Consider the following 11893-nt stretch of genomic DNA (forward strand, 5'->3'; position numbering starts at 1 on the left):
AACATTGAAGACAATGACTTTTTTTTCTCAAAAATTGTGTGCCATATTATTTTATAATTCAAAGACATTTAGAGATTTACCAACAGTCTCCAAATTTTGCAAAAAATACTAGTCATTGTTTATATTCCCATGGCACCATTTATAAGAATGTCTCCCTAAGTTTATATTCAGAAGCAGCTCATTTTCTCCTTATGTATATATATATATATACACACACACACACATATATTTGGTCTTAACCAAGCTATGCATTGGCCACGGCTTAACTGCCCTGGAAAAAAAAGTGTTTGGCACACAGCTATATTCCCAGATCAGCCCGGGCTAAAAATGGCATGGTTTCATTAATTTACTCACTTATTCACTCCACAAATACTCTTTTCCAGGTCCTGTGCTAGGTTTTGTGGACCCAAAGCTGAATCCTCCAAAGGGGCTGGACATGGCTGTGAATGCCTCCATGGCATAGTTTGCAAGCATTTGGGGGGACTCTACTTACTCAGTGAGATAATGGGCATCCATGAGAAAAGTTCAGGAGTTATTCAAGCATGAAAAGCATGGAGTTAAACAAGTTAAATGTATTATTTCGCTGCAGGACTTCTCCGAACCTTTACTATGCCAATGCGTATTGCACATTAAATGACCTGGGTCTAAGCGCCTGGACTTCCAACCTATATTAGGGTCAGGAGTGAGCAGATGTGCTCCCCTGCCCCCCGCATGGCTGGGTCAGGGACTTGGCTGCACTTAGGCTTGGCGGGGGGAGGGGGGGTGTTCCTGATGAAGGGTTGGGCTGAGAAGACACCCACTCCCCTCAGGGTTCTGCAGTGGAGTGCTGAGGGAACAGTCCTCAAGGGGTAGATTGTATCTTCTATGGCAGCAGGAGAGCCTCGGAGGGTTGACTCCAGGGGTCCCGGGTCCCTTTGGCATTTAAGGAATATGACTGTGCTGGGAGAACAGCCAGTGTCCTGTGCACAGGAATGCTGAAGTCTGCCCATGTCAGTTTCTGGGTTTTATTACCGAGAAAAGGGAAGAAAGCAACGAGCTTTGAGCTCCCTCCAGCAGCATAGCCGCTGCTCTGCCAACCAGTATGCTGAAGCCTCAGAGCCTACAGTTACACTGATTGTAGTTAATGAGGGTCCACCTTCAGTTTTCAACCAGGGCTAGCTCTGACTTCTATGAACAAATCGGAGAGGTTTAGGACAGACCTGAAAACCAAGCTCCCGTTCTCCTCTCAGCCCTCCCCACTCATTGTCTATGGCATTCTTCTCCCTCTCTCTCTCTCTCTCTCTCTTCCTCTCTCTCTCTCTCTCCATCTTCTTCCTTTCCCCCCTCCTTTTCTTCCTCACTCCCTCTCTCCTTTTGCAGTATAATAGATATAAAGTCAGTCCAGTCTAGGATTTGATACCTCTTTGCTCTGAAAATCCCCACAGTGAAGGTAGAATGAATTGCACTTGGTCCAGGATAATCTTTCACAGAATTAGGATGGAAACATGTTCATGGGAAAACACAAATAAAACAAACAAAAAGACCTCAATCTCCTTTGAGAACATATTTCATGAAGATTATCCCCTAAGGGTCAACTTCTTGATTCAATTAAAATCTATCCTAAACTGTCCATTGTGACTTCCTTTATGTTTGTTTAGTTTCGGGTTCAAAGCCTTATACCCACGCCAGCAAGGGTGAGAAAACCCCACTTTCTTGTAAGTCAAGTCTTATTTAAGGAAAAGACTTGGAGGTAGAAAAGTTTACATGGAAAGAATCAGAAAAAGCTGGAAGCAAGGAAGGGAGGGCATCAATGTATACATATGATATATGTTCCCTAACGTGTACTCACACGGTTCTCTCACTCATTGCATAGCCCATGTTCTCTGTGGTCCAGGGAGTCAAAGGGGCTCATGGGCATAAAAGGCAGCTCTAGGGCACAAATCTACTTCTTTTAGGGCCAGTCTATTCTGTGTCTGAGATGGACCTCAGACGATCTGGATATTTGCGGGGAGGAGGCAGCAGGAAAAAGAGGTTGGATTTGAAGGAACAGCAGGAGGTGCCTGCTGCTGCCTATCTTTGTGGCAGAAGGAAAAGGGATTCTCCCCACAGATGGGCCTCAGGGATCTCTTTCCTTCACTCTGTCCTCAGCCCGTCTCGTTGGCAGCCCCCGGCCTATCAATCTGTAGAGGATAGTCAGCCAGCGATCCAAGAAAAACAAAACTGGAGCCTTCCTCCCAAACACCCTGCAGGACAGGTCCCCCAGACTTCAGCAGTCCCACAGGAATCGGCTTGTGCCCATCAGTTATAGTCAGCAACAGCCTGCTCGGTCATGTGACTCAAAAGCAGGGCTCACATTTCTCGGGGACTTGGAGGGGGTTACAATCCACAGGAACTCTGGCTTCGACCTGGCCAAGACCATGGAGAGCTTCTCTTCCTGGGATTCCATGGATGTCTCCTGTTTTCATTCTCATCCTGTCTTTGATCAGTGGGCTGAAGGCAGGTTTGAACCCATGGGAGCCTCCAACAGGGAGCCTTACTCTTTTGGGGGGTTTAAAGGATTGCTGACCCCACCCAAAACAGATTCAGAGCTGTCCCCAACCTCTCCGTGAAAAACACAAAGGAAATGGATCGTCTCTGTAGACATCGGCATATTGGGTCTAAAATGAGGGAGGTCATGGTCCCGCCTTAGCCTGCTGGGACATCGTGATCCAGGTACCACCTGCACCCAGGATGGACTCCTGCACATGGGTGGTGGGTGACTGTATACCCAGAAGCGATGCTGCTAAAGCACATGTTCACCCCAGGCAGTTTCCAAGGTCATGGCTACTGCTTTAGCCATTGTTTATCTAACCCAACTTTTCCCCATACAGCTTTCCCTGTGGGACGTTAATGGGTATCCTGCAGGGAGAAAGGAGGTTTCTGGGGTAAAATAAGGTTGAGCAAAAGCTGAATTCAAGAAAATGAATTAGGTTTCTTGAACTGAAAGCCTGAAGAAGGAGGACGTCACAGAATGAGGGGAGGACAGCAGGGAGAGTGGACACCGCCAGGCGGCTGAGGTTCCTAACGGCCAAGGCAGGAAGGGAGAGCCTGGGCCACTCTAACAGCGATTGCTTGTGCTTCCTGGACATCTTCTCCGCAGCACCTTTTTCTGTAGATTGATGGTCTCCCCCCTACCTGAGTTGGGTATCGTTAGGATTAGATTTGGCTGCAAATAACAAAGATCCTGCAATAGCATATACAGGGTGGGACAAAAGGAGGGTTACAGTTGTTCATCTGGAAAATAGTACAATAATACACGAATAAACTCTGTTCTGCATACCCACAACTGTAAACCTACTTCTGCTCCATCCTGTATTTTTCTTTCACATTAAAATATAGAGGGGGTAGTTCAAGGCTGGTAGGGCAGAGAGTGGTATCAGGGACCCAGTTTTTATCTAGTATAGCAGGTATCACTGTCAAAATTAAACTCCCCCAACCTAAGAAAGAGGTGACACAGAGTCACCTTCATCCCCCTCAGAAGGTTGACTTCTCTTCAAGGCAAGGAAATTCTTTGTGCAAAAGTCCCCCTCCCAACACCACTGAAACATTATAACCCATCACCTGGATGGGTGGGCACTAGGCCTTTGTGTCTGAGAGCAGGAGGGTCATCAGATTTGAGCATCCCTTTGAGCCCCCTCCTAACCCCGGTTGCAGCCCCCAGTTGTTGGTTCCCGTAAACACAGAAAGTGGCAAGTTATGGGTGGCCTGCCCTGTGCAGTAATCAGAATAGAGGACTCAGCCCATTCACATCTCGAGGTACTCGCTAGGGAGCTGATCCCCACTTAGCACAGCTTGACCCACAGCCCCAGTGTTGTATAATCATTGGATGGGTTGGAGTACAGACTGGTCTGGACTCCAAAGATGACACTCTGTCTATATGGGAATCAGAGGTAATCAGGTGTCCCCTGTATTTCTGAGATGACCTACCAAAACCAAGCCACCAAGTTAGTGCTGTCCCCACGCCACTGGTCACAGCCAGGGGTGCCCCACAATAACAGTATCTCTGGGCATTATGTGATTTAGGGACCAGGAACTGACCTCTTCATGCTGGTGATGGACTGGTATGCACCAAAGAAACTTCAGTTGGGGGGAAAAGAGGACTCTGAACACCCCTGCACATGATTATTTCTTTCATGACTCTTCTTCTGTTCCTGTTGTATAATAGACCACCCCTAAAACTTAATGGCTTAAAACTTAGGGGCTCAAAACCCTCATGATTTATTATTGCTTACAATTCTGTGGACTGGCAATCCGAAGGCTTCTTCTGCAGCACTTTTAATATCTTAACCTAAGTATTTTTTAAAAAATGTTTTTAATCACTCATTTGTGTGGCTGCAATCATCTAACAGCTCAACCGGGGCTGGAGGGTCCAGGACGGCCTCCCTGACGTGCCTGGCAGTGGTGCTGCCTGTTGGCTAGGTGCCTTGATTGTCTTCCACTTGGTCTCTCATCCTCCAGTAGACCAGACAGGGCTTCTTCACAACTTGCTGGTCTCAGGTTTCAAGGGTTAAAGTGGAAGTTACAAGGCCTAAGCCAGGAAGTCACAGAATGCCACTTCCACTACATTCAGTTGGTCAAAGTGAATCACAAGGCCAAGGGGTGGGGGAACAGACTCCATCTCCTGATAGGAGTGTCAAGGTCACATTGAGGAGGGGTGAAGACACAGAGAGGCATGAATGACTGGAGGCCATTTTTAATAATCTGTCACACTCTCCTTCGAGAATTTCTATTATTTGTAGAAGTATAATAGACCCTATTTCTTTCTTCCACAACTCTTATCTTTTCACTATATCTTAATCAGGCTTTATTTATATTCTCTGGGTTCTAGGAGAATGTATCAAGCACATATTACATACAATTTGCTCATCCAATTTTCTACAGTGTCCAATCTGACTTTCACTGACTCTCTTACCGTTTTATTCAGCAATTATGCTTCTCATTCAAAAACAAGCTTGTATTATTTCAGACCAATTTTTTATAAGTATATTGTCTTCCTGAATATACCTGAAAATGCAAATTAGAATTTTATCAAAGTTTCCTTCAATTTCTCATAATTCCTCCAATACAGTCTCTCTCTTTTCTTTTTTTAAACTATTGAATCTCTTTTCATATCTGATTATTTTTCTCTGTTTGTTCATCCTAACAGATGGGAAGTTAAGTTTTGTTCAGGGTTTTGGAGCAGGATGGGTTTGATCACAGATTGTATGACTCTTCAGTTAAATCTTTAAGTTCCAGATAAGCAAAGAAGGGAAAAAATTGGATTTGCTGTCTATTTAGCTTTCCAGGATAGAGTTTCCACGGGATTTGAGAGGAACGGTCAAAAGGAGCGACATGACAACAAATCGTTTCTGATTTGTTGTGGGGCCTGAAATACAGGCACCCTAACTTGCACACCTGCCCTCCTTAGAGGCTAAGGAGGGAGCACACCCACTTTGTTTGCTGAGCCCACTGGGCCAAATGCGGGCTTCCAGTGCCCTGGCCACCAAAGTCCTGGCACCAGTCGACCGCCAGAGGCGCTAGCAGGATTGAGATTTCAACTCCTCTTCTTTGACGTAGCCTTTTCTCTCCTTGAGAGCTTTAAGTTTGAGGAGGTCGGCGAGACACTTAGAGGACCCTTACGCTTTAGATGAGATTTTGTTCCGTACAGTGGCGCCCACTCCCGTTAGCCTTCCCTGTTACACTCTCTCTCACATAAATGTCTCAAACTTCGGGCAAGTGCCAGCTCTGTGGATGGTCAGCCCTCATACTGACTGTTCCCCATAGTACATTCCTTTGGTCGATGTAATGGGGGTTTGGAGGATGAGGAAAAGAGGGGCAAGTTCAACCATGGGCTCAGGTGACCCTACTGTTCCACTTGGAGACGGAAAATTAGGGCTAGATCCCAGACGAGGTGGGGAATTAGAACTGTATTAGTAAGTCCTCCCTTCCCACCTAAAAGGGTCAAAGCCTTGATGAAGGTGGACAAGAAAAATCCCACTCACTTGTTTGTCTGGGCCTCTGCTCTTAATTCCCACAGAGGAAATCCACAGATAAGCTTATGATGCAAAATTTTTTAAAAAAGTAATAATCCTCAATGAATGAGAGGCAGGCAGCACAACAAAAAGCAGAATTAGACCAGCAAGGGCTTCAGAAAATTGAAAATTTGAATAAGGTCATACAATATTTTATAATAATAAAAATATTAAAATACTGAAGACAAATAAAACAAAACAATATAGATAGCCATATTTTTTAAAGAATCAAGTGGAACTTTTAGACATTAAAATATAATTATTTCAAATTTAAAACTCAGTGGATGGACTATTAAAGATTATGAGGAGAATTAGTGAAATGGTAGATAAAGCTGAGGCTACTACCTTGAATGCTACTCTGTCAATCAAAGACACTGGAACTATAAAATAGAAGTTGAGAAGATAGAAAAGCTCCAACATACATTTACTAGGCACATTGTAAGGTTAGAACTGAGAGGAATTGGGAGAGGCACTGTTAAAAGATTGGCTAAGAATATTTGATAAGTGATCAAAGACATGAAATCTCAAAGTAATAACTAGAATATTCCAGAATTGATGAAAAGCAAGAATTGTCAGATTCAGTGAGCACAACCAGTACCAAACAAGAGTCTTTAAAATCCTAAATATATCAAAGTGAAACTATAGAAGATCAAATACAAAGAGAAGATCTTTAGAGACTTCTTGGAAATGATAAGTAGAGGACGGCAGACTTCTCAGCAGCAATAATCAAATTCACAAGACAATGAAAAATAATTATCACCCTAGAATTCTGTAATTCACTCTTCCACTCAAAAAAAAAATTTAAACTAAAATTAATTAAACTTTAAGAGTGGTTGAAATAAAATCATTTTCAGACAAATGCTCAGAGAGTTTACCACTAACAGATACTCTCTGAAAGAAATATACTAGGATGTACTTTAGGAAAAAGAGATTCGAGCTCAGAAAGGAAAAGTAGAATGTAAGGAGCTATGTGGAGGAAAGAAATAGTAAACATGGTTAAAAATAAATATATATTGAATGTATAAAATACTAATAATCTGAAAGATATAAAAATTAGGTGTGAACTAAAATACTGGGCAATAATAAGATAGGGGAGGTATGATAAAATTCAAGGTGTGCTAAGGTCCTGAATTTGGGGGGAAGAAAGTGTAGATAGGAATTAACTTGATACTACCCAATATGCATATTAAAAATCAAACACAGAGACAGGATGTATCATCTCTTAATGAGTAGAGGGGAAGCATACAATAAAAAAAAAGATTCAATTACACGGACAGAAGGTTTTTAAAAAGCATAATAAATATAAAGCACTAAGAGATAAATAACTAAATCCAAGAAAGTTTATAATGACAACTATATAAATAGACCAAAGTTTCTGATGAAAGAATAGAAATTCTCAAATTAAAATTCTTATCAAAAGCTCTATGCTATATATTCTCGGCAAATATTGACCAAAACAAAAGCAGTATAGATATTTGGGCAAATAGGCATTAGTGCCCAAAGGATTATTAAGAATCAAGATGGTCATTACATGATAAAAGGAACAACTAATAAGAAATATATAAAGTCTCAATTTATATAATTTACATATAAATTTATATAATTTCTAAGGCAGAGGTAAGTTTGGTGAATTGAAGGGACAGAAAGATGGCCAGCGTGGCTCTAAAGTGCCCCATCCAGGGGCACCTTCTCCTCTCGCTCTATAACCTCTCAGTGTCAGCGACCCACTGTCACCTACAAGCAAGGACTTGCAAGAGCTCTTCCCTAGACTGTATGTTGGCCATTTCCATCAGGGTCCCCAGGCACCTCACACCCAACATGCCTAAAGCTATACTCCTTATCCTCACTTCCTCCGCAAATACACTCTTCTTCCTGCGGTCCTGTCTTTGTGGGGCTGTCAGAACCAACTGGTCACTCAAGTGGAAAACTAGGAGTCTTCAAGTGGACCTTAGCCCAGTGTCCACAGGTCTTTGTGTGGCAAATCAACACTGCAAGTCAAACGGTGTTTGGGAAGAGGCTCGGAGAACAGGAATCAGCAAGAAGAACTGGAGTATATTCTTTTACATTTCTGTAGTTTTTCTAATCATAAATAATCCAAACAAAAAGAAGGGTGTATAGTAAATCTTAAACGTCACTCAGGATCCCAGTTCCCTGAAGGCAATCCCTGCAATCGTATACATCCTTTCAGACCTTGTAAGTGCACACAAGCTATAGGCATATGTAAATTTATGTCTTAGATGTTTGCACAATTGTGAATATGTTATATATATTGTCCAGTTTCTTGCTTCTGTCACTTAATATATTATGATGTCTTTTCATATGAATTCTATTTTAATATGTGCATAACATTTCATTTTATGACTATACTTTAATTCATTTAACAAACCTAATGGACATATAAAATGTTTTAAATTTCCCACTTGAAGAAGCAGCTGCAGTGGACCACTTTGGATAAGCATCTTTGTGCATCTGAGTGAGAAAATCTGCGGAATAAATTTCTAGAAGTGGACTGTCTGGGTCAATGGATACTCACACTTTAATCTTGGATGGATGCTGCCAGACTGCTTTTAAATTGTTTTCTCAATTTACCTGCTTCCCAGTGGGTATATATTTCCCTACCAACTCCCTAGCACTAAGCATGATCAATCTTGAAATGTTTTGCCAATCTCATAGGTGAAAATATGTTTTTGCTGTTTTAATCTATATTTTGTTAGTTTGAACACCAAGTTTCTCTATTTCTTTTAAAATGAATGTCTAGTTCAAGTCTCCTGCACATTCACTATTGGGTTGTTTTCCTTTTTATTGAGTCGTAGGAAGTTCTTTATCCATGCACACTATTAACCTTTTAGTGTGTAATAAATGTTGAAAATATTTTTCCTCAACTTGTTATTTGTACTTTATTTTTATTTATGATGCCTTTTGCCTCAGAAATTTTAAATATTTATGCAGTTTGGCCTTTCTCTCGTGATTTCTGGCCTTATTTTTTTCACCACATGGTTTTTAATGATCTGCTAATGATTTTACTCTCTAGTTAATCACGACTTCCTCAGGGCAGAGGCTGCCTCTTCTGCAAATCTGTAGATCCCTAGCCAGAAATCACTCACCTCCCCAGCCTTGGCTATGGTAAGTGCTCAATAAATAAACACGCTTTAAAATTTTATGGAATCGACAGAGTTCAGCGTGCTATAAAATAGGCAAGCACAGAAAATTTAATTCTAACACTGAGGATGAGGGAAAAGCTCTAAGGTAAATTGGCCCGCGAAACCAAAATGCACGGTGAATCAGTTAGAAAGTGTGATTTCAATCAATAGGTGGAAATATGCTCAGGGTCAAATTCAGCAGATAATAGAAAATTATTAAAAAGATCACGAGAAATAGGTTCCGTATTTGTTTCATATCAAAAGCTGCCTTGTCACCGAATTATCTGTTTTCAGAATCAGAGTTTAATATGGAAGAGTCATCGTTTAATATAAAAATAGTCACGGCTTAATACAAAAAGTCAGAATTTCATATTAAAATAACAAAGTGGGGAGTTCACATGATAACCTGGATCTCATGTGAACCGCATGCCCGATGACCCTCTTTAACCACAATAGCTACCCTGGGCCTGCCCCTCGCTGGCGGCGCCGCATTGAGGGCACGTGGGGAGGGAGGAAGGGCAGACCGTCTGTGCCAGAGCTGCACACCCACGCGCTGAAATGCTCCAGCTGTTTACGTCCTCACTACTGCTTCACAAAACTTGGGAAAGCCGTGGGACTTTGAGGAAATCCCTTGGCCTCAGTTTGGCTACTTGAAAAACAAAAGGGTCACTGGGTGATCTCGGGGGCTGCTGCTAGTCCGACAGGGGTCAGGGAGTCTGGAGTCTTCCTGTGGAATGGTCGCCAGGGCCCTGCCTTTGTGCGATTCCCTGGCGATTCAATCGGAGGTGTGAAGGCGAACCATCACACTGTTACCAGCTGTTCGGTGAGGCTTCTCTGGGAGGCCCCAAGGGTGACAACACTGATGTCTGTATGAGTGAAATTAAATTCCAGGGTCTGGTGTGAAGCTGGAACGGGCCTTGATGTGTTTATCTCTCTGCTGCTGGGCTCCTGCGGGGCCTATCGCTCAGCTGAGATAAGAGGGAAGGGGAATGGAGTGGAAAGGGCAGTCTTCTCTCTTTATTTATGGCTTATAAACATTTTATTATATAAATCATACCCTGGTCACTTCCTAAAAAGACTCAAGATGGTTTATTAATTCACCTGAGTAACAGGTGCTCTATCCCGCTCTCTGCCAGACCCCATGGTGAAGCTACAAACACCTGGGGGAAATGAATCCGGTGTCTTCCCTGGTATTACAGAGGCACTGGGTGTACCAGGGCTATGAGGACACCGAGGGAGGAGTGAGCAGCTTTAATAGTCCAGAGGTGAGCCTGGTGGGGAAGAGAAAAGGGAAAGGAAATAATTTCTTGAGTGCCTTCTAAGAGGCAGTGTGTCATAATGATCAAGAGCACAAGCTTTGGGACAGATAAGACTGGGTCCAATCTCTCTCAACCTCAGTTTCCTAATATGCAAAGTGGGATAACAGAACTTTCCTTATGGAATTGTTGGGGAGATTAAATGAAGAATGCATATAAAGCACTGAGCATGCTGTCCAGCACGAATGTGGCAAGCACACAATTATAAATATTATAATGATGGTGCACTCAGTCACTGAGACTGTCTTTATCATCAAATACTGCATTGTGTTCGTTTCATAGATGAGGAAACAAAGGCTCCGAGAGCTTACACTACAGCTTGGAAGGGGGAGAAGCAATATTCTAACTAACTTCAAAGCCCATGTTCTTTCCACTGTTCTGATGCCTCTGAGGAAGTTTTCCCAGAAGACCTGAGGTGGGGTTTTTTTGTGTTTTTTTTTTAATGTTTTGCCTTAGATTTTTATTTTCACACATTCTGGTGACATTTTCCTTTGTAGGGAGCAGGGAGTTAGCAAGGTAAGCCTTTAGATGAGTCCATCCTCAATATACATTTAAAACAAACAATATGGAAATAGCCCGTGAGAAGGTGAGAAACATTCCAGGAATACAGTTGTCAGAAGACCTGATACTTGAGTTGAGTGATAAAGAATGAAAAGAAGAAGTTCCTTTGTGGAGGTTAGGCCCCATGAAAACGCCAGGCAAAGGGAACAGTATGTGCTAAAGCACAGAGACAAAGATGGAATGAGCTATCTGGGGTTGGGGTTGGGGGAAAAGCTGGTGATGTTCTGGGTTTATGAAGTTTCTCTCCATAGAGGAGGATGAGGCAGAGGCCCTGGAGACAGACCAAATGGAGGACTCAGCGATTCCATCTTATTCTCTGCCCACCTGAAGCTAAACCCTCACAACTAATGGGAATCAGAACCACCTCCATCCCATCTTCTGGTCTCTGGTGGCCCTGAGGTTCCCTAGTGTCCATTTGACCAACGTGATGTTCATTGCTGGAGCCTCTCTGAGTTTCTTTCTCCACAGTATCCTACCCCTTAGACCTAAGAGATTGTGTGTGTGTTAGTGGGTATTTTGAATTAAAATAAACAGAAGAGAGAATCAACCTACTCACCAGGGTTTGCTGTAAGGGCTCCAGATTAGGTGAGATCTGAGTAGGACGAGGTTCCGGTTTGGGAGGAGTTCCTAGCCTAAATAGGGAGACAGAAAATCAAAGTCAACTTTACCGTCAAGCTGGCCTTCAAGTGGGTCAGGGCTTGGGTCAGTGGCAGTACCAAGCGGCAGAGGAGAGTGTTGGCACCCTCATCATCGCCACCAGCCTGTTCCTATTCTTTGGTGGTCTTTTGGTTTCTATAGATTGAGTCCAAGTATTTTCTGTTAGGTAAAATCATTTGTGGTAGCCAGA

General features: G+C 42.8%; 1 protein-coding gene across 1 annotated transcript in view; it reads right to left on the reverse strand.

The window, feature by feature from the left end:
• ALDH1B1 (aldehyde dehydrogenase 1 family member B1) overlaps window positions 1-11674 on the reverse strand; it is a 52255-nt gene extending 40581 nt beyond the window's left edge. Inside the window, 1 exon segment of the mRNA XM_006758455.2 lies at window positions 11603-11674. The gene's annotated coding sequence lies outside the window, so the exon portion shown is untranslated.
• Between the last annotated feature and the right edge of the window lie 219 nt (window positions 11675-11893).

This window comes from Myotis davidii, unplaced genomic scaffold, assembly GCF_000327345.1.
Source record: "Myotis davidii unplaced genomic scaffold, ASM32734v1 scaffold534, whole genome shotgun sequence".
NCBI lineage: Eukaryota > Metazoa > Chordata > Mammalia > Chiroptera > Vespertilionidae > Myotis > Myotis davidii.